The sequence below is a fragment of the Pezoporus occidentalis genome, unplaced genomic scaffold (assembly GCF_034315485.1).
Source record: "Pezoporus occidentalis ecotype Australia unplaced genomic scaffold, CSIRO_AGI_Poc_V1 ctg58, whole genome shotgun sequence".
Taxonomy (NCBI): domain Eukaryota; kingdom Metazoa; phylum Chordata; class Aves; order Psittaciformes; family Psittacidae; genus Pezoporus; species Pezoporus occidentalis.
The window spans coordinates 3,638,688-3,666,097 of NW_026915921.1; the positions used below are offsets into that span (position 1 = coordinate 3,638,688).

At 41.5% G+C, this 27,410-nt stretch overlaps 1 protein-coding gene across 4 annotated transcripts in view; it reads left to right on the plus strand.

The window, feature by feature from the left end:
- The first annotated feature begins 2,649 nt into the window (after window positions 1-2,649).
- Window positions 2,650-27,410, plus strand: part of AFAP1 (actin filament associated protein 1) — a 121,439-nt gene continuing 96,678 nt past the window's right edge. For 3 of the 4 annotated variants that reach the window (XM_062638791.1, XM_062638787.1, XM_062638792.1), the window contains exon 1: window positions 2,650-2,787. The gene's annotated coding sequence lies outside the window, so the exon portion shown is untranslated. Of the gene's footprint in view, window positions 2,788-7,717; window positions 7,736-27,410 lie in introns of those variants that run through there. The other variant, XM_062638789.1, reaches the window with a different exon arrangement.

Genomic DNA, 27,410 nt, shown 5'->3' on the forward strand with positions numbered 1-27,410 from the left:
GGTTATTTTGTTTTTTTGTGATAATCAGTGCTAAGACATTTATAGGAAAATAAGGGCATCCCTATACTAAGCTACGTCAAGTCATGCTTGTGAAGATTATTTCCACAGCAATAAAGTTACCTTTGATAGAGTGGAAATGTATTGTGAGTTACTGAGAACAAAGGGAGGGTTTGGAGCATTGCATGCGTGTTTGGTCTTAAACTTTAAGACAGAAGGCACTTTTTCAAGCATGGAGAATGTGTGTTTCAAACAGGGACACTTTTACAGATTTGCCTTTTACTACTTCGTGTTAGAAGATTAGTTTAAGAGGTTTGTTGGGTGCAAAGTATGATGTATGCTCACTGTGAACCAGATTTCCCATTAATGGTGTGACGTCAGTTTCCATGCAAGAAATTCCTTAGTAATCAGTTGATTTATTTTGATGATACTGTGTTCAAGGTGAGTTATGTTCTGTTCCTTTTAATTCTATAAAATGGAATCTGAATTTAAATAGCGTCATTGAATACTCATGGGAAAGAAATACACTGAATCACTAAGGTCTGTCGTGCAGCTGAAGCAGCTTGCAGAATGCATACAGGCAAATTCAGAATTGCAGGGGAAGGGGATGTCATTTTACAATGCAGCATTATGGAAACTAAAAATTCATATAAGAAAAAGGTTCTTTTGAGCTCTTTGGCTTTAGACAGAATTTGTCTTCAGGAGGATCCCTTTGTGCTGTCTGATGTTTGTCTCCATGATAGATGGTCCCTTCTTTACTCCCGATGGCATTACCACCAGAATACAAGAATTCCTTACCAATCCCTCCAACAGCCTAAGGACAAACCTCTTGTTATCTCACTTCCTCATGTGGCACAGGACATAAAGAACTTATTTTCTTGACGGTCTTGTGATGACCATTTCTCATCTTTGTTTCTTTGCTGATCAGCTTCCTAAAGTTTTCAGGACATTTCTGTGGGAGAAATACTCTGCAGTGTTGCTAGACCCAAGCACCCTGCTTAGAGACTGCAGAGGTGCCACAGAGTGTCTTAGGGCAAGCAGAGGCTACACACTGAAGTGTTATTTAATGTAATATGTAATTAAACTTTACCAAAACAGAGGCAGTAAAGCCACCAAATCCTGGAAGTGCTCGCTGCAAGCATACAAATCAGCGGTAATGTGCACGGATTACACTGCATGCGACAGAGCAGCCAAAGGCTGTGCTTTTACAGCAAACTTTTGGATTGCTCTCTCTAGCGAGCAAGTTTTACAGGTCTTGATGCAAATCAAGTAGCTCTAAGACAGGAATAGCTGAAAGCAATTGAACTGTGGAGAAGAGGAGTACAGTTTAATTTTTCAAGGCCGACTAAGCCCTTTAATATAGCCAGAAAAATCACTGCTTCTGACTACTCCAAACCCCACTCCTGCCAGCTCCCAGCAAGCGGAATGAAAAAAGGCAGGTAGGAGCAGGCTGCTGCTGTTGGAAGAGATCATCCAGGAGGCAAGTCCTTCCCTGTCCATACCCAAAGGAATACAAGAAAGAGAACAGCTGAAAATGAGATTTTAGGCTAAGTAATTTGTCCTGACAAGGTTGAGCTGTGAATTCAGCACTCCTGGATTAGACTACAGAGATCTCATGCGTATCCTGGCTGGCCATGTAAATGCTGAATAGCTAAAATTTTCCCTAGTTGAACCTATTACTTGGGGTATCACCCTATTGAAATGACTGCATATAGAATGCTCCACCAATACTTCTTACAAGAGATCATTTGTGTATCCAGCTGTTAGACTTGAAGAGAAGATGCTCTAACACCCGGCTGGACTAAATTTGAAGAAATATCATTGCCTTCATTAACCTTCTTCCTTCATCAACATTCCCCTGTGACCTCAGTTTTCTGATTTCTATATGGACGAAAAACAAAATAAATGCGTGAACTTGTCCCATTTGGAGCATGTTTACACACCTTGTCCATGTGCAAGTTTGCACTGGTTTAACCTGCAACTTTGTTAAAAACTGAAACCTGCTTTAAGGTCTTGGGGGATACTTTTAATCAATATAAACCTTAATCAGCATAAACTGCCTCAACTTGCGCTCTTGATTTAAATCTGCCTTTTATCAAGCTAACCAAAGATGACGGAACCTGGTTTTAAATCCATGTTGGGTCTGTGCATGTTGGATCTGTTTACGCTATTTCAACAGAAGGGCTTAAGTTGTGATTTTAGATAAATGGCAACATGCTTCAATAAGAGGTGGCACATCACAGACACCCTGCAGTAGATGATTCTATGCTCAGTGTGCTCATGTTCCGCGCTGTGGGTTGTTCCCCCCACAGCTGTCAGGGTGACAGCATCTCTTGGGTATAAATGGGAAGGGGACGGACTGCACTGAAACTCCTGTTACGGTATCACAATATTTCAACATTTGCTCCGGGAAGAAGCCTCCATCCACCAAAGATGCTTTACGCGGGGGCAGGAACCCATGTCTGACCTGCCAGCATCTGCCTCGCTGGGGGCACCTCGGTTCACCTGCCTGTTCCCGGGGGATGCCGTACACACCTGCCCTGCACCAGGGGTCTGCCGCACCCCGACACCCCCCCCCCGGGATGCTGCGAACCCCTCCATTCCCCCTTTGTTCCGCTGGCTCCGCCCCTCGGGGCGGTGGGACCGGGCGGGAGGAGGTGCCGGTCCCGCCCCTCCCGCCCCCGGCGGGGCGCGGCGCTGTGGTGGCTGCGCCCCGCGGCTCTGCGCTGCGCGGCCGGAGCTGCGCGGAGCCCGCTGTGAGCCGACAGCCGCGGCAGGACAGCCCTAAAGGTAGGAGGGCGCCCGCGGCCCCGCAGCATCTCTTCCCAGCTCCGCGGGCGAGGAGGGTTAAAGAGGGGGAAGAAAGAGGGAGGGGAAGGGCTGGATCTAGAAAAGGTCTTTTTCTACCTTTTCCGCTGCTGCTCCGGGCAGCCTCACGTTAGGAAAGGTGTGGGCTTACTGGAAAAAGCCTAAAAAGCAAAAAAGCCTCGCTCGTTTTCTTGGCCGGGAGCAGCACATGGAAAAAGCTGCGCGGGAGCCGAAGCATCAGGCGAGGGCAGCTCCCTTCGGCTTCCCCCGGGCTCTGGCAGCGCTGCACGGTGCTGCCCGTGCCCGGGCTTGATAGAACAGAAATCCGACTGAGATCCTCTGGGCTGAAACCCTCTGTTTGCCATCCCGAAACTCGCATCCCTTCCCGGGGAAAGGCACCAGCCTGGAAACCGCGCTGCTGCTTTGTACAGCTGGGAGTTTCATTATTCTCTGCCTTTTTAGGGTGGGAAGAGATGGTCTCTTTCCAGCCTTTGCCATTTGAACCCGTTTCATCGTAGCCGAGAGACTGCATCATGTTACAGTCTCTGTGTTCAGTAAGGGCAAAGGCGAAAAGAACCATCCTTCCAGATTTATCCCATTGGCTTCCCGGTCTGATCCCCTCCTTTTTATTTCCTGTTTAACAGAGAGGTTAAAACTAAAAAGCAGCCTGCGATTGGTAGCCGGTGGTTAAGATCACAGCGACGTATTTTGATTTCTTCCACTGAGGGGTTTTTGGAAGCTCGATTTTAACTTTGTTCGTTCTGTGCACGTTGTGTCTCGTGTGTGTGGGATAGTGAAAACTTGCCAAAGATTTAGCCGGTAGGAAAATAACAGGCGGCAAAAAAGCCTGATAAACAGCCAAAAGCAGACGTTGCTTTATAAACTGCAAGCTCTGGAGCTGGAGGAGGCGAATGGATTCAGGCAGGCATCTCTTGGAAACCGAGGCGTTCACCTGCCCAGAAAGGCAGTGTAGATGAATGAGTGCAGCTTCTGAAAGGCAAGACAAGGCAGATGTCAGGAGCAGAGAAGTATTTGGCTAATCTGTCCTCTGGATCCTATATGATCAGTTTGATGCAAACACTTGGTGTGTCTGTGCCTGTTTTATTTATCATACCCTTGCAGTGACTGATCTTTTCAGCTGAGATCTGGCTATAAAACAATATGTCTCAAAGCCAGAAAGGTCTAGTTAAATATTGTACTGCAGTCCGGGGCTTTCTAAGCCAACTGATTCTGCTGTTCTTTGCGCAGTTCTTTGTTTTGTTCCATGGGAAAATGGCTTGCTTTGGCCCTCAGTGGTGTTTTTCATAACTAGCATCTCACCCTTGCAGGTGCTCTGTCTCTGTCTGCTCCAAGTGTTACAGGGACACCTTTTTCTTTCATGAAAATAGCAGTATTTTGAAGTTCTTTTTCTCTCCTTCTCCAGGAAGGGTGGGTGAGTGCAGAGGCACACGGGAACAGCTTGGCAGCCAGATGGATCCATCCATCAGTGCTCTCCTATATGGGTACTTGGTACCCTTCCATCATCCCTTATGCCTCCTGGTGGTTTCCGTGGGAAGAGCTAGACAATTACTTTCTTTTGAACAATCCATTATCCTTTTGAAAGCGGGGTGGAAGAGATACGAATCCTACATTAGAGCCAGAGGGAGATCTGTCCTGTCTCTCTGGGGCTATAGGGCACCAGATGGGCTTAAGAACAATTTGAAATGGTTTCTGAAAATAAGCATCTGCAGTTTTCTTTGTGTGTCTGGACACCCAGCGATGACAGTGACAAGCCTGTGCTCAGAACAATGAGCCGATACTCACTGCCTTTGGTGATATATGGCACTGTTTGGTGTTTCCCAGGAAATATATCAGCAAAATTCAAAGTATTATGTGTTGTTCCTGGGTCTCATGAAGATTTTTAGAGGAAGGGATTTGGAGGACCTGAGGGGTTGAAAGTGCAGTGTTTCTTGAAGCAGTATCAACAAGGAGGGGTAACATTCAAAGGCACTTACACACACTGTTTTAAAATCTTAGTGAGGTTTTTCATTTTTATCTCCTGAAGCTCTCAAAATTGAAAGGATGCTGTCAGATACATAAAAATAATAAAATAACTCTCAGTGGGAGCAGGCTGTGTTTGATACACATATGACTTAATTGTGCAGTTCTTTTTAGTGGTACAAAGAGAACCTGCTGTAAGGTCAGACCAGGAATTGTCTTGCCCTGCTGCTCACTGTAGATTTCTATAAGACATTGCCCCACGACGAAGTGCCAGCTGTTCAGGACTGATTTCTGCAATCTGGAGTTGACTGATTTAATTTCTGTCCATTTTCAGAAGTTTCCTGTCCGATGCGACAGTCAATGGGAGAATGACATCCAGGATCCTGCCTGGTGAATGGCATTGTTCCAAGCTGCGCTCTTTGTTTTGTGAGGAGGGGGCGAGGAGGAGGAGGAATGGGAGCGCTTTATATTCATTAGCAAGAGATCTCTTGTTGAAGTGGGAGGGTGGGATGCAAGGACTTGTGCTTCCAAACCCCTGTACAGTTTAGTTCACTCTATGTTATTATGGTTTTAGTCACACCAAACCCTGCTGTGTCAGCTTTTCAAAGAATTTATACATCCCTTCCAGTTATGCAATTCAACTTGTTTTAGATGTGGATGACACCTAGCTACTGGTATGACCCTGATTTTCCTCTGATTCATCAGTTTGTTGATCGTGTTTCATCTGGGACAGGAATTGTCTGTTTGGGCTGGGCAGGTGAGTTTGTTACTCAGTAGGTATTATTCCAGGTTAATATATGCTAATACAAAAAGTTCTTCCAGTTGAACTCTAATAGTCAAATCAACAAAAATAACACTAGAAAAATGGAAGTCAACCAAAGGACTAAGAGTTACTGTGAACTCTGAACCAGGACTGAAAAAGCTCAGTCTTGAAGGTACTCCTATTCTACATCTATTACGGTTATCTACTGAAGCTTATGATGAGGAGCTTTTCTACTATGAAGCATCCTGAGCTGGCCTTAGAGCAAACTTATGTTTTTAATATCACACCACATATCTTTTTGGGAAGTGCCTGTATAAAGCAGTACAAAGAATAGTCTGTCAACACTATGAACAGGTAGGAAAACTATGAGCAGGTATGAGCAACTGTTGGACCACACCTACCCCTCTATGTAGTGTTAGGGTGGTGAGGCACTGGAATGGGTTGGCCAGGGAGGTTGTGAATGCTCCATCCCTGGCAGTGTTCAAGGCCAGGTTGGACGAAGCCTTGGGTGAGATGGTTTAGGGTGAGGTGTCCCTGCCCATGGCAGGGGGGTTGGAACTTGATGATCTCAAGGTTCTTTCCAACCCTAACTATTCTGTGATTCTATGTGAAGGTTTTGCATTTGTGTTACATATGCAGCAGCACTGTAAAATGCTATGTATAGATTAAATGATAAATTAATAATTAGTATTATTAATTAAAATTAGATTAATTGTTCTTACTCTCTGATTATAAGTTAATTCTTGATTCTCTAGGTCATGAGATGCTTGCTGATGCTAATAACGCTGATGAATAGTATTGCAGGAACATAATTGGAGTTTGTGGAAAGGGAGATATCCCTTAGCAGGTAACAAACTTTTTGGGACATAAGCCCTATTTTCTAGAATATGGCAAAACCTGAAATCCTGAACGGCAGAAAACCAGAATTGTCTGCCATCCATCACCCCTCTGCCACCTTAACAAAAGCTGGTCATGATGTATGGGGCTTAGTGAGGTTTGGCTGCTCGAGGTTGCTGAGCACCCTTAACACACAGCAATGTCCAAATGAGTTGATGGTGATCTCCTCTCTTAGAGCAGCCTTGGGAGAATACACCGTGCTGTGAAAGGATGAATCAATATCTGTTGTATATTTTACATCAAGAAATCAAGGAAAGAATCCCTTAAGAGGCCTTTGTGGATAGATTTAATTTTGTATCTTTTCTTTATGTGTAGTGGTATCTTAAAAGTTGATGGTGTATGTTTGGCAGTAAAATAAGCAAAACTGTATAGGACAGTCTTCTTTAAATCTCTTTCCTAAATTGAAGAAAATGAACATTTGGAAAAGAAAAAGCAGTGCATTATTCCTTTCATGGTGACATAGTGGTGGGATTTTTTAACTGTCTGGGGGATTTCTGCTGCCAGCATCTCACTGCTGTCATGTATTTTTTGAGCTGTGTGATATAAAGGCTGTCTTTCTCTAGGACAGATGTTGGTAATGGCCTTATTGTGCCAAAATCTTTATGAGTACAAAATGCTGAATAAAAGTATTTCCATACATTAATAATAAGTACCAGAAAAGAGTACACAAGTGGTTTCAAATTTAGTCTGTAATGTAGCTGATGTCTCAAAGATAACAGCATTTTACCCCCAAGAAATACAGCACTGTGTATGTGAGGTAATTGCTATGAGTCGCAGTAAATATATATTATTCATTAGGGGACTGTCATTATATGATGTTTGTGAATTCCCCAAAGTCTCTTATCACTGTCCTAATGGCATCTCAACTTTTTTATGGAAAACAAGATTTTGGTGGCCTGCTTGACTAACTGATGTTTTGTCTTGCTGAATTTGTCCTAAGTTGGTAGTCACTTTTAATCAGCATGCATATTTGGTTCATTTAAAATGAAGAAACTTTGGAGTATAAATTCATGTATTCACATTATCAGATAGGGTCCTTCACACAGAATATGTAGTGGTATGTTATCTCCGAAGAAGCAAACAGTAGAAGTTATTTAATATGTTTCTTTCATGCTAAACTACTGTACAATGTCTTCAGATGTATAAAGGCTCAATATTTGGCCAGCTGCTGTGGGTGGACTTTTTTTTGTCCATTCAAGTATGTTTAATTATCGATTTGAAACTTACCTGGTCTCTCATCGGTTGCACATGTGCATGGCATTCCTGTTCAAAACTGGAAGAGAAGGCAAGGTAAGGAGGGATTTTCCCTGTTATTAGCAATTAGCAGATCCAGATTCTATTTTGCTGTACCATTTCTTACCCAGAGCAGCTGCAAGGAGAGAATTACAGTGTGACCTTCACAGCATTTCCTAGAGCCGTCATCAATCAGATCTGGCAGGAGCTTTATCGCCTCTATCAGTGTGGCTCATAAGCCACATGCTGTCTAGTCTGGGGAAAAAAACAAGCAAACAATGGGAGCTACTGTAGGTTTTGTTTAAAATAAAACAACCAGGAGTGAGCTTTTCCCATATGTGCCAGCTTTGCAGGCAGATTTCAATTTTACCGTGTGCTGTTTGGCTGATTAATAAAATACGCCAATTGTAAAGCAGTAGAAGAGATTTCCACTTGGTCTCAATGGCATTGGCACATCATTCACAAGCTGTTGCAGCTTCAGCCTTTCGCAGTTGATGCTCTCCAGTTTCTTTCTACTCCTCAGCATTATTTTTACTAAGAAGGAGTTGATGCAGTTGGATTGGTGTAGGTGTTTTCTGCACATACAAGTGTTAGGGAATAAAAAAGTGTTTTCAGACTTCTCTGTTTCTCATGTGAAATAACATAGCTTTCTCAGTTTGCTATTTTTGTAGGAAGGTATGTGCCTTCGCAGCCTGTTCTAGAGCTCGTTTGGAGTCAAGTTTATAGTGTCCAAGGTCAACCAATCAACTGCAGCATCCCATTTTTAAACACGCAAAACATTATTAACACCTTGTGTTTTGTTTGTTTTGTGTTTGGTTGGTTTTCCCTACTGACCTTCTGGTTTTGGAGTTTTACTGAAATTTAAAACATTTTGTGTTCTTTCATTTTTATGGGCTTTTTCATTGTTACACCAAGTTCACTGCTGTTTTCCAAGTCATTTGCTTTCTTTTTCTAGCAACTTTTCTAATAGCTATTCCTTTTCTTAGCTGTGGTAAGTACAACTTTCCAAGGCTCAGTACAGTGACAGGTTGTCCCTTCATGCCTGGCTTCCCTGCAGGAAGCTGGGACCCTTGCAGGCAAAGTCCTAGCTAACAGGTAGATGGGAGAGCAAGAAGCAGTGGGACAGGCAGAATTGCTAATGTGTAATTCTAACATGGGCATACATTTTTGTATATATGATATATACAGATATATATGTAGATACAGATAGATATATAGAAAGTGTGTATAGGTATAGGTCATATATATTACAGCTGCCTTTGTCACACAGGTTTTCTGAGAAAAATGGCTAATTGCTAATAAGTGTGTATTTACTGTTATACTATCAAGTAAAATGTTAAGGCCCTAAGCTTCAAACTGGTAATGTTGATGGCCAACTGCAGGCTATGATCTATAATTCTAGTGAATTTTAATCAGCCAGTTCTTGGTGGAAGCTGCTTTGGTACCAGATTTGGGCAAGGAAGCTTGAAATGCTGTAAGAAATGTGTGATAGCAGGTGCAAGGAGAATGCTCATAAAATGTGAAATACATTTAGCAAAATGATTATCTACTCTCAGGAAAAAAAAGTCATGTGAATTGGCTAACTGGCTATGGGAAGACTGACTTTTGTGGCTTTCCTCTGTGTGTGCTCTGTCAGTTTGAGAGATTTTATGGCTCCAGCTGCTAACTGGCATTAGGCAGGGTAGTGGCTGCAGCTCTCAGCCCCTGCCCTAGAGACCATCAAACCTGAGGGAAAAGGAACCTGCCCAAAACAATGCTTCATGTCATACGTCTTCAGATACCGGGGCTGCCCCTGAGGATGTTGGCAGCTGAGGGGAAAGGTTTGACACACATCCTTGGATGTATTCTATGGTGTTGTCAGCTGCTGTGTGCCAGTGGTGCCTGTCCTCACTGTTGATTGGGCATCAGCCCCTGGGTCTGAGCCCAGCATCTCTGCCTGAGCAGGGGATGATGGGGCCAGGAGAGGCTGCAACTCTGGACCACAAGCTCCACCAGCCAGGCACCACAGCTGTACAACTGCTTGGTAGAGGGGTTTTGAGAGACTAAAGGCATAAACAGTCCCACCACATCAGGAGAATGAGGAAGAGAGGGGAAGCTGCCAGCAGGAATCAGCCTCAGGACCTCAGTCTTGTGTCTGTGTTTGGGGGCACCTGCTTCATGAGCAAGGAGCAAACCAGCTGGCTGCCTGCTGCTGGCATAGACTGAAGGAAAGGACATCATTTCAGCCCTGCAATCGGGGTGGGCCACAATGAGGAAATGATAAAATGGCAGGAGTTGAAAACAAGATAATGTAGAAGGCAAAGTCGTTAGATAAGAAGCAGGACTGCTGAGTGTCACCGGAGCAGCAGTGGCCAGGAGCTGAGCTACAGAGGAGCCACTCTTTGATGCTGTTCTGCCACTGAGGCTTAGCATAGATCAAACCAAAAGAAATTGGCCTTGTGGAGAGTGGGATTTATTCTTGTAAGCCAACTCCATGCTAGGGAATAGAGTGAAATACTTAATGGATGTGTTGCTGGCTGTAGGAGATACAGATGGAAGAAAATAAAGACCTGAAAATGTTAGGACCAAACTGATTTTCAACTTTGATTTTAACACACAGTATCAAAAAAAACACCCTTTGGAAAAGATTTGCTTGTTGGAGTGGGGAAAAAAAATATTCAGGCTGAGAAGCTTCTGTGAAAACAGAGAGTTCTTCTTGCTTGATCCCTTTATCTGCACCATGTGTTTGCCGTTAGAACCAGGAAAAGCTGTGAGTCTCCTCGGACAGGGGATGATGGGTGCATGGTGAGTCCTTCAGGAAGAGCTGAAAGGAGACAGAGGCTAGGTCAGGCCACGGCATTTTGTTTTGAGCTTAACGGGAATGAAATCCACCCTGGAGAGTCTTGGGGAAAATTCTGGATGAGGACCAGTATGAATAATGCTGCATGCAGATGGGTGGGACCCCACCTGGTTACAAAACCAGTCCTATTTCCAAGGTTAGTGTCTCGGGCTGAAAAAAGGGACATTTAAGAAGTAAGGTCTCATTTAAAAGGAAAAAACCTCAAACGGTTGGAGACCTTAAAAACCCTAAGCAAAATAAAAACCTGAAAGTCTCTCACTTCAGAAATTAAAGAAAACAAGCCCCTGAACATGCAGAGAGCTGAAAGCACGCACCAAGAGCTTCAGATAAACAAAACAAGTGTCCTCTGGGGAAAGGAAGAGCTGTTCCCTCTCTGGGAAAGTTTGTCTGTTCCTGTGGCTTGTGAGCTTCTCATCTTCTCTGGGACTTTCTGCTGTCCTTGGTTCACTTTTTGCAGCTTCTTGGTCTCCTGCACTTCTTTCCCTGGAGCTCAGAGAAGTGTTTATGCAAACACTCGGCTTTGAATAAATGAATCATCTTATTTGATGCTGGTGAGATTACCGCTAGGGGTGTTTATGCTGGTTTGCTGAACGGGAGCCCCGGCGGACAGGAGTCAGCCTGGGAGGTGTATAAGTGTGCTGACCCCAAATCAGCCATTCGGCCCCCAGAAGGAGCCCTCTCACTGACCTCTGCTGCTGTGACCTGAAGCTACCCAGACACCTTCCCCCTGTGACAACCATATTCCAAGCCCGATCCCAGAGCTGGTCTGGATCAAACTATATCCACTGAGCCAAAAAGGCACAACAATTAATTTTAGCCTGTTTCAAGTCCCAGTTAGTCTCTCGGCGACTGCTGTTCCTGTCTGTCTGTCTGCAGTGACTGAGCCTCACAGCCTCTCAGCACTGCAATTCCCTTCACTTCCTTTTGGATCTTCTCCTTTGTTATTGTTTACAAAATGCCGTCTGGATTTTGCATATGTGGAAAACCTTACTGAGAGCTGTCACCTCTTCGACCTTATCTTCTCCAGATCTCCCTTTTTTCTGTCCTTTTGCTTATAGTTACTACAAGTAGTTACTATGTAACTTTTAAAAGTACTTGGAGTCTTAAAAATAAGCTATACTGAAGGCTTCCCTGTAAACAGTAGCTCTCTCCAACCCAAGGGCAAGTACAGGTGCGTGTTAAAAGCTCATTTTACTGACTTCCCCAAGGAAACAGCTGAAAAATTGGTTAAATTACAAGGAAAGTAAAAGCTGTCTTGAAGAGGTATGATGTTAGGGGATTTTTAGACTTCTTCAACCCGTTTCAACTCCTTCAACCTCTTTTTCCTACCACAGTAATATCTTTTTAAGCAGTATGGGACTAGCTCTGCTGTACTTGCACTTGGGGATTCCTTTCTGGTTTATGGTCAGCACATCTGCAGGCTCCAAGATCTAAGTGCAAACTCAGATTGCCCTGAAGTTTATTGTACTTTATGAGAGCAAAGGGTGAAATCCATCTTTGAAACTTGGGGTCATTTGGGCTAGGTTTCCTGACATACCAGTCCTTACAAAAACCCAGCTGTTCTGGGGTTGTCATTCTGCCAGCTTTAAAGAAAAACAACCAAATAAAGAATACTCTGCCAAATAGGGATCAAACCTTAGCTTGGTGTGAGTGTGCTTGAAGTAGTCTCACTCTTTGCATTTACAGTAGTGAAGTTCTTCTTTCCCTTCAGAGAGTGAAGCAGTATTTAGGAAATAGTCCACCCCTTTCCCCGTACATGACTGTAGGGAAGGACTGCTTCCTACTGAGCTCTGGGTGCTTTTCTCTGTGAGTTAGGATCTGGATAACCCCAGAGCAAGATGTAAATGTAATTATGTGAAAGTAAAGATACATGAAATGAAGGTATGCAGCTTTCCTAAGTGTGCCTGCAGAGCTGTTCTTGCCAGGAGGCATCACCTGGATGGTTCAGTCACCCAGCTGAGCCAGGACCAAAGCTGCCCAGAGACAACATATCAAGAATGTGGTCTTGCTCATGTTATAGCTTGAGTGATATATATAACCAAAGAAGTGTGTGACCTTACAGCAGGTTGTTATCCGTGACTTACAGAGCACTTGGAACACCCTAGAGCAGCTCTTTACATGCCAATAACTCATAAAGAATTAATGACTTTATTCAACATCTTTGTTGGTGACATGGACAGTGGGATTGAGTGCGCCCTCAGCAAGTTTGCCGATGACACCAAGCTGTGTGGTTCGGTTGATACCCTGGAGGGAAGGAATGCCATCCAGAGGGACCTTGACACACTTGTGAGGTGGGCTGGTGCCAACCTCATGAAGTTTAACCATGGCAAATGCAAGGTCCTACAGCTGGGTCGGAGCAATCCCAGGCACTGCTACAAGTTGGGCAGAGAAGAGATTCAGAGCAGCCCTGTGGAGAAGGACTTGGGGGTGCTGGTCAATGAGAAAATGAACATGAGCCGGCTTCAGTGTGTGCTCACAGCCCAGAAAGCCACCTGTATCCTGGGCTGCATCAAAAGGAGTGTGACCAGCAGGTCGAAGGAGGTGATCCTGCCCCTCTACTCTGCTCTCATGAGACCTCACCTGGAGTATTGTGTGCAGTTCTGGTGTCCTCAACATAAAAAGGACATGGAACTGTTGGGACAAGTCCAGAGGAGGCCATGAGGATGATCAGGGGACTGAAGCACCTCCCGTGTGAAGACAGGCTGAGAAAGTTGGGGCTGTTCAGCCTGGAGAAGAGAAGGCTGCGTGGAGACCTCAGAGCAGCCTTCCAGTATCTGAAGGGAGCCTATAGGGATGCTGGGGATGAACTCTTTGTTAGGGACTGTAGTGATAGGACAAGGGGTAACAGGTTAAAACTTAAACAGGCGAAGTTTAGGTTGGATATAAGGAGGAAATTCTTTCCTGTTAGGGTGGTGAGGCACTGGAATGGGTTGGCCAGGGAGGTTGTGAATGCTCCATTCCTGACAGTGTTCAAGGCCAGGTTGGAGGAAGCCTTGGGTGATATGGCTTAGTGAGAGGTGTCCCTGCCCATGGCAGGGGGGTTGGAACTTGATGATCTTAAGGTCCTTTCCAACCCTAGCTGTTCTATGATTCTATGATTCTGTGACTTCATGGGATGGGACAGGGAGTAGGAACTGGAAATGGCAGATCCTCAGGGTGTGGAGGGAAGGAAAGAACTGACTTAGTCTGCATGAATGCTTGTAAAATAATGAAGTTGTAAGAATTTTGGTAAACTGGTCATCTCTCATCAGCCCTGGTAGTGCCTCAGGAGTCCCAGGATTTCAGTATAAAGCCATAATCTTTGCTTTAATAAAGTGCATAGGAGAGAGAGAGAAGTGTGCAACAATCCTATAGCATCTTTTCCCTTTTTTGCTGTAGTCTCCCCTGGTTTATATGCTTTCATCTTAACTCGTGCAACCCAAGTGACTTTAGGAACTCTGGGGTAACCAAGCATTTATCTACTTTACCTGGAAGCTGAAGTTTTGGAATAAAGGTAGGTGTTATATCCAGAAGGACATTTGTCACACCACTTTTGAACTGCAGATTACAGGGGCTAGCTCACCTGCCCCTTCTGTCAAGCAATCTATAGAGCAAACATCTCACTCTCCTTTTTTACAGCTCTGGACTCCTTACATGAGCAGTGTCACGTAATGCTATACTATTTACTATTAAAATTACAGGCTGCACTTATCTCCTGATCAGCCAGTGGAGAGCAGCCGTGCAAATTATCCTGCTGATGTGAGATGTGCTGGGACTTTCCGTACATATGTGCGCCTTTCTGTGATTGCATTCATTAGAGTCAGCTATAGGCCATGATGGCCAGCCTAGATCACTTATCACTTCACTCCATTACAGTTGTATGCCAAAATAATCCTTCCCCTATTCAGTTCAGCTGCACCCCATGCAATGAAGCAGTTAAAAGTATGTGTATAATTCTAGAAGGCTCTTATCAGCTCTGGGAGTGGTGGAATGAAGCATGGTTGTGTGTGTACCATAGCACTTCACAGGGTGATTTTGCTACAGTCAATAATAAAGAGCATTTTTGCACTGTTCAGAAAAGCACAAAATAATATTGAGCACCTGTACCTTGTGATAAATGTCTGTCAGTGTGTAACTGCCTGAAAGCAGACAACGGACATGACAAGATTTTTCCTTGGGTTGAAGAAATTGTTATTAGTGGCCTAATTCTCCATAATTGTGATTATTGAACTTTTTCCAAGGTAACCCTACCTAGGAAATGTTAAATTCCTTTTGTCATAATTTCTTTATTAAAATGAGAATTTCTTCCCAGTGAGATTTTTGTAAGGAGGAGACAGACTCTCCATGTTCACCCATGGAAGTTGTCCAAAGCACAAGGGGGGTAAATGCCATTTCAAACTGTTAAGAACAGAATGATAAAAGCCACCTGGAAAAATAAACATTCAGTGTTTGCTGATTGCACTATAAAGTACATTTTCCTGTGGAATTAATATTTTTACTGTACTAGACCTTATAAAGCATTTAATAATATTATCAATTTTTAATTTGGCTTTATAATTAAAGTTATGCTTCTTTCTTCCTGTGCTTAAGAAATAGCATCCATGCCTACAGTGACTCTTCCTCTGCCTGCAGCAAGTGATTTTTTTGTCATTGACTAATAAGAGAAAGGGACTTGGGACCCTAATAATAGGACTGCTGGGAAATCACAGAATGCCAGCAGAGAGCCCTTTGAATGAGAATTTTCATTGTCTGCTGCCATTATCTTGTTTTGCATTCAGCGTGTCTGCTGGCTTGTGACTAGTGGTGAAGATTACTCGAACATGGGCTTCTGAGGGTACTATTATTTTCCTTTTTTATCTGATCGTACCATGGAATTATGTTACTGAATTCAAATTTGACAGTGGTAGACTGTGTGTCCTGGATGATTAAAAGCTTCGTCAGCATAAAGTTGCATGTTCTTTAATTTAAGGATCAGAAGGCCGCATCTTATCTCTTCAAAGTGTGAAGGCTAAGAAATAGCTTTATTAAGCTAGCTAAACAACTGTAAAATATATATTGAGACTAGCAAAGGGAATGATTTGGGTAGTTTTGTATTGCTCTAGCTTTTTTATCTTCCCAGAGGCTTTTTTCTACATTCCTCCTATGTGCACCTATTTGTGGAGTCTTTCAAGGAAAGAATTGTGCGTTGCGTAGGCAAATAGTAAATAATGTGTCACTAGTCTTTTGCTGTATAGGTATTATAGGATTTTTCTTAAGATATTTGTTAGGTCAGTTTCTAGATTAAAAATGTTAACTTCTGAAGGGAAAATTTAAAGTGGAGTATTGATTTCAATTCTAGTGTCTGTGCTTCAAAGAACTTGCCCCAAGACACAACAACAACAGAATAGTGTTGTTTAGAGAAGGGTATGTTTGCCTGCTTTTCAAAGTCACTTTAAATGTAAGCATGCCAGAAATTTTAATATTTGAATAAATTTGGGGCAAAAAAAAAATCCTCTGAGGATTTACCCAACAATAATAAAAACTTCCAACAGCTTTTGAAGTCACCAGTGTCTGAGTGATTACTTTTTTTTTTTATAATGTGGAATGAATAACTTATGTACAGGCACTGAAATAACCCAGGGCATTGTACCCACCCAATTTGTTCAGTATCTTGGGGTAGATTCACAAGTTTTCTGGTAGAAATCTGACTGGAACTGTGTTTGTTTAAAATGTGACTCTGGTCCTTTCCACACACTATCACAACATTACATTTTTTATTTATCTTCCCTGAACCAGAGTGGATTTTCTACACTAAAATATCCCAAATACATGACTACTTTGCCTATTTAGCCATGCCTTTTGAACCTGGAATGGTTTTCAAATGGACAGAAGTGCAAGAGCTTGCTTGCATGAAACTATGTAAGGATTAAACAGGGGAAGTTTAGATTGGATATAAGGAGAAAGTTCTTTACTGTGAGGGTGGTGAGGCACTGGAATGAGTTACCCAAGGAAGCTGTGAATGCTTCATCCCTGGCGATGTTCAAGGCCAGGTTGGACAGAGCCTTGGGTGATATGGTTTAGTGTGAGGTGTCCCTGCCCATGGCAGGGGGATTGGAACTAGATGATCTTAAGGTCCTTTCCAACCCTAACTATTCTATGATTCTACAATTGTGATTGATAACTGCTTTTGCAAATGATCATCCATTAACATCTCCTCATACAGGGCACTTTACAGTGTAGGATGAGCTTAATCTACCTGCATCATCCGAAGATGACAATATTTCTGTTGGATTTAGGAAACATTAAGCTATTTTGTCTCCACAGTGAAATCACTTCACTTTTAAATATCCTCCCCCAAATAATGATATTCATTATTATTTATATTTGTGCTTGTTCTTAAGCAAAAGCCTGCTCCAGACTGAAGGTTTTTTGGACTTGGCATTCATTCATTGCATCAAAAGACTGTGGTTAGAAATTATGTAGGGGATTTCATTTCAGCTTCCTTTCAATCACTGTCCTTCAAAGATGAAATGCAACTTGACACGTGCAACCAAAGGCAAAGCGAAGCAGAGGGCAACCAACTTAGACGTTGATTGAAGAAGACAAAGATTTCAAATAGTAACATGGTTTGTAAAATAAATGCATAGATCCTTATCTACATCAGGTGTAGAAGAGCATTAATGGGATATAGAAGAGTAGTGATGGGTCATATATAACTGCATTATTCAGTGTAATTCAAGGGCTGGAGCTAAATTGACATGACTGAACTGGTGTTGATAGGTTAGGAAAAGCAAAGGTACTGAGTGCAGGGCAAAACCCTGCCCTTTTTATCCATGGGACTTGAGGGAATAGGCATACTGTTTGTTAAAATGATTTTCATTATGTTTGTGGTGGCTTGTCGCATTGGCTGTTCTTGATACATGGCTGACAGCTATGAGCTAGAAGTGCTTACTTTCCCTCCTCCCTTCTCTTGAAACAGTGGGATGAAATCTTTCCTTTGAGCATCAAATGTTTTTTTTTTGTATGTTATGTTTTTCACACCATGTTTTTGAGACTGGGAGAAAAAGATCCTTGGTGAGGTTGTGACAGAAGGAAGCCAAGCTTAGATTGAAATGAGAATGCATTTTCATGAAGTAATGTTACATTTACTAATCTTGAAGATTAGCATTTGGAAATGTGCTTTTGAATTGAGGAGAAACTGTTTGTTTTAATCTATTCACTTCTAAATTAGGACTCAACTATTGGTACTTGCAAGGCACTAAGAAAGCACTCACTTGGACCATCTGTATTGAAAAATGGGAATATGAAGCTAAGTGTCATATGTTCACAAGTCCTGTCTGTCCCTGGTTCTTGTAGCAGCAGCCTCGTGCATGCTGAGTCAGAAACCCAGGAGTCTATGTAAGCTCCACTGTGGCTCCCAATGGTGCCACTTAATATGCACTTCAGAAGATGTAGGTCTAGATATTTCTTCTATTTTCAGTAAAACTGGTTAAGCACACATAAAGGATGACATTAAAATGGTAAGTAATAATATTACTATTAAATATATATGTGAATGTAACGTGACTATTCAAACAACTTTCTAACTACATTTAAATAGCTTTACTGTAATGAGAAGGGTCCTTTTCATTTTTGTTTTAGTAAACATGGGATCAGATTTTCAAATTAAAGGCATGTGAAAGCTGATAGGCACTTAGAGTGGCATACATCCTGCCAGACTCAAGCCACACACAGGAGAGTAGGTTTACATCTGAACTCCTTCCCAGTAGACTTTCTTTACAATCAGGGGATAGAAATCTGCTTCTCTAGAACGTAATTAAACTGATCTGTTCTAGATGTCTATTTTAGGAAGCCTAAATTTCTTCATTGACTGTGCATTGAGCCTAGGGCAACTAGCTGAGATACAGATGACAGCATTGTAAGCAAAGGAATGTCACCTCTAAAGCTCAAATGGGCTGCTTCCCTACTTTCAACCCTATAAAATGAGTAAGTCTTCTGAAGTAAAAGAATTTATTCAAGAGGCTTAAAACAAGATGATCATTCTTTGGATTTGCATATATAGGTGGATTATTTGTAGTCTTAATTTGGGTTTACTCAGTGCTCACAGAAAAATCTGTCATGATGTCTGCATGGCTACTTCAATGCTTTGAAGGCTCATGGGACTCAGTGAAAACATCCTTGAAACAGAGACTGGAAATGCAGGATTGATGGCTGAGACCATCTTGGAATTTTAGTTTTATGATATGAAATACTTAGTGGTGTATTTCTGGGCATCGCTGTATAATTTTAGTTCTCTGCTTTATGAGTAATTTGCCATATTGGTCTCCTATAAGATCATTCATATATCAAATACTGGTTCATTTAACTGTGAGATTTTTATTTAGACTGCTGTGCTCAGTGCCTTACTAATTAAGGTATCTTGCATTTGCTGAGATTTGACTGAGGTTCTTAAATTTAAAAACAATAAATGTTTTTCTTTATTACCACTGTTGAAAATTAAAAAGAAAATTGTGCTGTCGGTCACAGAAAAACATGTTCTGAAGACAGGAGAAGTGAAAAAGAAAGTGATTGTATAGAGGTTTGGGAGTTATCATATGGGAAACTGCAGCTAGAATCTGGGAAAATGTTGTTGCTTGTGTCCTTGGAAAAGGTGCGCATTAGAGGCCATCATTTCTGGGAAGCGGGAAGCGTCTGGGTATAGCCGATAATCTACTAATCCATTTAAGCATGAATTGTACGTCTGAGTAACGTCAGGAATTTGGGATTTTTGAAGGGAAGTCCAAACCAGTGGCTTGAATTTATTGCCAAAACCTGATTTTTTTGTAAATATACTTGAGATTTGGACAAGATATGTAGGTACACATGATTGAGAAATATGGCTTTCTTTAGCAGAAATCCATATATAAAGTATTGTATTGCAGGCTGATCTCCTAAAAGGCTGTTATTTAACCAAACTTTGATTTGTTTTGGTTTTTATTGTATACCATATTATATTGCACATTAAATGCATTATATATTATATATATTTATCATTCTCAGGTAGTTTAGTAGAGCAATAATTTCCATATCATTTGCTGAGGAGATTTACATTGAGATGGCTGGAAACTAAACATGCAACAGCACTCAAACAACTCCATCGGGAAAAGAACACCTATAAAAATAAGGGTTTGCCCATGTGACCCAATCAAGCAAAGTTCTTTACACATGCATGTGTTCCCATTGAAACCGTTGGGAGAATTCAGAGACTTAAACCTGTGTATTATCATACGAGAAGGTCAAATAAAACTGCAGCCATACAAGGTGCAAAGCAGCTTGTGATGCTCCTTCATCCTGGGGCTAACTTCACCCCTAAGGCACAGTGTACATAACCCATGTTCTGTATTTTTTTTTCCTGTTGACATTTATTTACTGGTATCAGCTTTTGACTGACTTCTGTTGCTGTTTAAGTCTTAAAAATAGTTCAAAGACTTAAAACCAGTTGAAGCTGTTTTTATAAAGAATGTAGTTCTTCACCACTGCTTCAGGCTGAATAATTGCTATCTGGCTGCATCTCACTTGTATTACCTACTGTAGGTGACCTCCCACAGAGATTCATTATTGTTTGAAACATGATGATTATTGCTGTATTGTTTTACCTAAATATTTTTTCTTGAAAGAAAGAGATAAGTTAAATATTATTAAGAGCTGGAGAGGTAAAGGATTTATTAGAAAGTGCTGTTCATAAACACATCACATACACTCAAGTGTAGACCACCACATGGTTGCTGTTTAGTTTAGGCAAGCATGCATTTACATGTTCTTTACAAGGGCTTATGATATGTTCAGCAGCTGGAGTTTATGTTAACATTCCATATTAACCAGAAAGGCAAGATGGAGCTAAATGAAGGCATCAAGCCTTGGTAGGTATCTCTGTGCTTTCCCAAAAACTGTATCCAGATCCCTAGCAAAACACCACAAGTTGCTACACGTTGGTAGGAAGAGATCTATTGTAGATATTTACACAACCCTCCTTATCTTACTATCTACAGAACTACTGATATCTCTTATAAAGACCTTATATGCAACAAAATTTATAGGACTGGGCAAGGATTAAGAATTTAAGTGCAAGGAACAGTCTTCTGGAGGTGCCTCCCTTTCACTATTGGCTTTGCTTTGGAAGACTCTGGGTTATACCTGCAGCCATATAGTATATAAGTGCTACTACCTGTTTGCTTCATAAGAATATTAACAATTACTATTTGGATAGGATTCCTTGTCTTAAAACTTACTTGCAACTAGTTGTCTCCGTGGGAAGCAGTGAGGTCTGAACTAGTAATCTAGTAAAGTGTATTGCAAATGTATTTCTGGGATAAAAGCAGCCTACATCAAGAGAGCACAGGCTCTCAGTTTCAAAAGGGTGGAAACAGCTAAACTTTTTTTCTTCAAGCAGCCTCACTTGCTGACTATAAATATATTTGGGGAGAATTGGCTCCAGCTTCTTAATAGATGACTAGCTGGTTCCCATCAATCCGCCCCTTTCTGTTGCTATTCCACTATCAGTGTCCCATAGAATATGTATATACATACATGTGTATGTGTATATATATAAAATATATATATACTCTAGGTGCTTTTCTTGGGTCAGTGGAGGATGGCTGAGAGAAGCTATGCTGTGAAATGGCACTCAAATCTATGTCTACCTTTACACTGCACTGCCCCACCCCTGATTCATAACCCCCAAATTTATGAATTGGAATAACTGTGTCATAGGAAAGATATTACTTAAACTGTTAGGAACAGCTGGTCTTGTATACGAATGCATTTGTGTGTAGTCTGCATGCATTTATACTGCGTAACAGACATCCGTAGATAAGCAACTAGAAATATAATATCATATGTAACCCATGGCAGGGGAATTCTGAAAGCCTTCAGGAGGGATTTCTTCCTATCACTTCAGCTACGTTTCCATTTTATCATATGCAGGAAGCACCAAAGCTTTCCACCTTTCCATATGACATTCATTTGCCATGCTGCTTGTGGATTCCAAAACCTTGCCAGGAGGTACTTCAAAAATTGCTGACTTCTCTTGGTTGTTACATGTCAGCACAAATAGTTTCATTAAATTAATCTTACAGTGTCAGATTATGTAGGCATTTTCCATTATTATTGCTTCTGTAAGTGTTGAATAATATGGTTGAACCATACTTCTGGGAAAAAAGTGTGTAGTGGGAACTGTATTATACTCAGTTTCACCTGGAGAACAATGTCCTGAGAGTTAAAGTGCACCAAGAAATGAAGTAGGTTGCTTTGAAATGTTAAGATGTGCATAACTGTGTACATTCCTCCTTTACAACATTTGCTTATCCAGTATCATTCTCTTCTGTTTAATTATCAGGGAAAAAGCACAAGGTAAAAAGGATTAAAAGTAAAGGGTAGGTGTGGTAGCCCACTGGTTCATTATTCCTGTAAAAACGTCCAAACAACAAAACAACCCTTTACTGTTTTTGTATTTATTGACCTTAAGGCAAATTTCAGAAGGGAAAACAAACAATGTCCCTAGTGTAAACCACAAAATGCTACTGAACTGTTTAATGTGCGTAGAAATATCCAGAATGAACTTTACTGCTCTTTGCATGGTGCTTTGTAGTCTTTAAAAGCACAGAGCAGCATTGTTATCAGAGCAGCTAATGCTTTCCACAGAGATGCAGGAAAACACCCCTGCTAGGAATGCACTGCCCCAGGGAGGAGAAAGCTCAATGTGAGCTATTTGCAGCTATTGCTTTCATTTGAAAATAATTATAACGTTTAGGCTATTGGTGACATTGCCTCTGGTAATTTCAGCAGTTCAGAGTGTCTGAGTATATTTCACATATAATCCACAGAAGTATTTTGCATATGTGTTTAATAAATACCATTTTTTACCTCCAGGTGTTTTCCTACAGTATGGTCTATGCAGCCCAAAATTTCTATGTTTAAGTCGTGCGTGCTCCAAGAAGCTGAGTTACTGCATAATAGAAGCATGTTTATTTTTGCTTCCACATAGCCACTGAGTCCCAGTCCCACTTAAACAAATGAAACCCCATTGGAATAGGGACTCTTCTCTGAGGAGCTCGGGGTGAGATGCAGCTTTCCTGCCATACCCCAAGTGCCTGACCCAGGAGACTGAGATGCTTTCTCCCACCACTTGCCTCCCAATAGCTGTCATGTTTCTACCCACAGCAGCATGAGGAAAGTCATTTATGTTCATGTATATTTGTGTGCGTGTAAACATACATACATATACGCATATACATAGGCATAGACCTTGCACAGTGGTCCCTTCCAGTGTTAACCGTTGTGTGGTATCTACAGCAGAGACTGTTTCACAATGACTTTAAATGTAAATGTATACTGCTACTAAAAGACATGATTGAGCTCATCCTTCCTTGCACATGCCCTGCCTAGGCACCAGCAGAAGCTCTTGCAGGCACACAGTGAGCTGGCTCTGTGCCCTCTCTGGCTCACCCCATGGCCCCGAAATGCTGGTGTTGGCCTAAAGAAAGGCATGAAATGAGGGATCAGAGACATTAAAGCACCCTGTGAACATCTTGGAAGGGAGGTGGGGGAAGTTGAAAGAGCATCAACAGAAGGGATTTTTTATATTCACTTGTACATGTCATCCTCTCACACAGTGTGTTAACTGCTGACAATCTAAAGAGAAGTAGGTGAATACCTTTAGAATTTAAACTCTTAGCAATGTCAAAATCACCTTTTTCTGACTTTCCTAGGTATATTATTTGGATGATACGTCACAGTTGATGTCTAAATAACTGCTACTCCTTGACAAGCATCAGACAGCTTCCTTATGAACTTGATTTCTTCCTACTTAAACAGCACTTAGCATGATTAGATCTTAACCATTAATGAGAAACACTTATTTCCTGTGAAAATCATGTCATATGATAAATTAGGAAGAGGAGAGTCTTAGGAAAAGGTGTTACTTGAGGCTCTTCACAGACTTGTTTGCTGATAAGCCTTTCAAACCCTGCTATATTAAGATCTCTAGTGCACCCTTCATGACCAGCTGAAGTTAATACTACCCATGCATGGCTAAACTACTTGTGATTTAGCTCCCAACCTGCTGTGATGTTTAAATAATACTAACCAGAAATAGGGATCTTCTGCATTAGTATGACTCTTTCAGCCACAGTGCTCATCAGCTGAAGTAAGACAGGTGTCCCTTCCATGTGTGAGACAGAGGGAGAGTTATAGCCTTGGCAATTGTGCCAGTGTGCCTCCAAAACCTTGGAGATTTGTGTCATCCTTTTGAGATGAGCTTATTTTGAAGGGCCTGTATAGTGCCTAGTTCTGTAAATATTCTGCCTCTTTTTTCTCCTGCTGGAACCTTTGTAACAATTCAGGATAGACAGAAAAGAGCCTAAAACTTATTATCTCCAATCCAGAATTAGGCTTTGTTATGTGTTCACTTCTTTACTACATATCTTTACTACATATCTTTACAAACTACTACATATGAAGAAAGCAGTGTTTCTTCATCATAACCTTTAATACCATGAAAGGATAAGGGCAGTTGGGCTATGTACATATTGTCACTATTAATGCTTCAGACAGACACAGGCTGTTTTTCTAATTAAAATGGTGTGCAGTAATATCAGGAGGTGATAGATTATGTCATGTTCTTTCCCCCATATGTGCTGACACTGTTATTGAAACATTGCTTAAACAGAAAAGTAGCAAGTCCAGGCTGAAAGCTCTTCTGGACTCCTAAGCACTTTATTTGTATCATTCATTTGCAATTCTTCCTATTTCCATCATTTTGCTTCTCATAAAACTGATTTTTGTAACATGGAGGAGGTCTTCTTCAAAATCTTGGCATGTGGGAAGGGGTCTCGACCTGGAGCAAAGTAGTTTCCTCAGACAGCTGCCAGTTGGGATGTTTGCAGCACTTTTGACATCTTGTCTCATGCCAAGATGACAATAAGATTTATTATTCTAAGCAATTAGGGTGAGTTTTTCCCACTTGGTTTTCATCTTTGATGTGACAAATTTGGTGATGAAACCCTGAAGACTTCTTTTTGTGTTACCTATCCAGAGCCCGAAGGCCAGTACCACCATAATATGTTATCCCTGCTCCTTCCCTCCCTGTGTTTATGTAATAGAAACAATTTAAGTTACAAGTAAGTGGTACCTTTCATTTTGTTGGCTTACCTGTAACAAGAATATAACAACTGTACGCTCTACAAGATGTGCAGATGTGACAGCCGCGTCTTGGCCAAGTCTGGGGGACTGATGTCATACTTTTGCCAGAAAAACAAGTAAACATTTTATTGGGAGTGTTGTTTGGAAGAGATGGGAAGTAGTCCCTTGGGCACAGATAACCTTAGGAAGGCCTCAGCTGGAGCAGTGTGTCATGTGGGGAGCTGCACGTGAGGGATAAACTGTACTGATGAAGAGATTTCAGAAGTAAGCAGCAGGAATAATCAGAAGCCTGGAAGATGCAACCTGTGAGAGGTCGGTGATGGGATTTGAGTTGCTTAGCAGGCAGAACACTGAAGGGAGGCATGATAGTAGTCTTCAAATATGTTAAGGCTGTTACAAAGAGATAGAGAATGTGTTCCCCTTGTCTTCTCTGGACAGAACCAGAAAAAATGGGCTTAAAACACAGCAAAGGACACTGATAGTGCATGTTAGAAACACTCGTTTCTTATGTTAACAGTGATTGGAAGTTGCCAGCAGAAGCCAAAGGCTGAACTGACTTCCATGAAGAATGAAATATGTATAACTGATATCACCTTGGATGAGAATGATGAACATCACTTCCTCAATGTTTCTTTCAGCCATATTATTTGACTGAGCAAGAACTCTTTAGGTTGTATTTGTTCCCATATTTTCCTAACCTTCTCCTATCCAAAAGATCTATTTTCTGCTGTTTTTTTAATAATGACTTTCCTCAGGCTAATACTTAATAATGTCTTAGCAAAGTTGACTTGAACATAGCAAAGATCATTTTTCATGAGGGTAAGATTGGATTTCTTGGCTGCTCTCTTCAGAGAGTGACCTGACAGCTTCTGTTTCCCCATCTTGAATAGAGTCTGATGGTCATACAGTAATGCAATATGGTTTTGACATCTTAAAGAAAGCTTTAACTGCTAAATACCATTGCTTCAGTTTCATATCCTTAGTTCTGTTTTCTCACATCACAGTCTCATGTTCACCTAAAGCGTTTCCATATAATTTCATATTTAGAATTATTCTGTCCTTTTTTCTTTTCTTCTTTTATTGTGTTGAAATTGAATTGTGCAATTCTTAGTAAAACTGACATACTCATCTTTGATAGCAGTTGCAGAATTAGTTGCTTTGTCAGCTCTTCTCAACAATAATACCTTCCCTTTCCACCCCTCCCATTTGCCTCTGAAACAGGCAGAAATTAAAGGTGACCATCTGATGAAGCTGCTGTCAGGCTGGGACACACTTACTCTCCCCTTCTTTCAGTTTTTAGCAGCTGGCACTTCTCACTCTCTGATGAGAATACATCATTATAACGAGTCAGCCCACCACTCACTCTTACGAGATGCAGCCTCTGAGAGATATGACTGAGCAGACAACAGCCTGCTCAAAGTAATGTACACACAACTAACCACAAGTCAGTGATTATTAAAGCCTAACCCTTTTGGAGGAAAATTTCCAGTTAAAGGAACAAATGTTGGAGAGGCTGAGCAGACATCTCAGTCTGGTGTTGCGGTCTGTCCTCTTCCCTTCTGCGTCTCTTGTCTCATCCTGCTTCCTCTGATGGCTGCAGCTTTAGAAGTGGCTTTAGTACAAAAAGGGATTTCTTTGAAGTATCGTAGAAATACCTTTTGCATGGAAATATGACCAGCAAATGTCCAAATTTCCTTTTCAGCTATCTTCTTAGAGTAGAGCACCAATATCCATGTTTTTCCCCCTCTGGTGTAACATGAAAAGTTTCGACTTTTATGGTTCAATTACTTTTGGCAGACTTCAGTTCTTCATGTTAGACCCACGCACTTGTATAAACATTACTGGCTTCAAGCTGTGTTAAATATAATCACTTAGCTACAAAAACAAAAAGCCAGAGATAATGACTAAGATTCCACTTTTTATGAACATTTTGGGGCTGAAAATGATGATTTGGAGTGGCAATCACACCCTGCTTGCTAATATTTTTCCCTTTTGGGTTCTTCAGCTCTTGCATCTTTGCCTATTGTCATTGTCTTTGCTAAAAGCACTTTTTTCCTACTCTGAAGCCCACAGAAATAGATTCTGCCTAAATTGTGTCTTAAAAGACACACAGAGACACATGACAAGGGGAAACATGAAGCAAAAGCTGAAATATGACACCACCACTCCTTAGAGAGAGGAATACTGAATATTAAGTGAAATCCTGAATTTCCTTGAGCTGCTGCCTAAAACCAGCTTGATGTGGGTGGTGAGCATTAAAAACAAACTGTGTTGTGGAAGGGATATAATGAGGAAAAAAAGTGGAGAATACATTGGCTTTATGTTGATGATTGAGAGTGAATGTTTGTTCTACAGAACAGTCAAATGAGAAAAAAAGAAACTGAAAAATAATCTTAACAAAATCAGTGTGCAGGCAAAAAACCCTGTAAATGATGGCACAGAAGAGATGCAGGTTTTATTTCATAGAATCATAGAATAATTAAGATTAGAAAAGACCTTAACATCATCTAGTTCCAACCCTTTTGTCATGGGCAGGGACACCTCACACTCTCAGACCATGTCTCCCAAAGCTCTGTCCAGCCTGCCAGGAGCGCTGTCAGAGACGGAGCATTTACCACTTCTTTGGGCAACCTTTTCCAGTGCCTCACTAATCTCATAGTAAAGAACTTCTTCCTTATATCTAACCTGAACTTCTCCTGTTTATTTTAAATGGATCTTGGGATGTCTGTTAAAAACACCTTCCTTCCACACTATCCT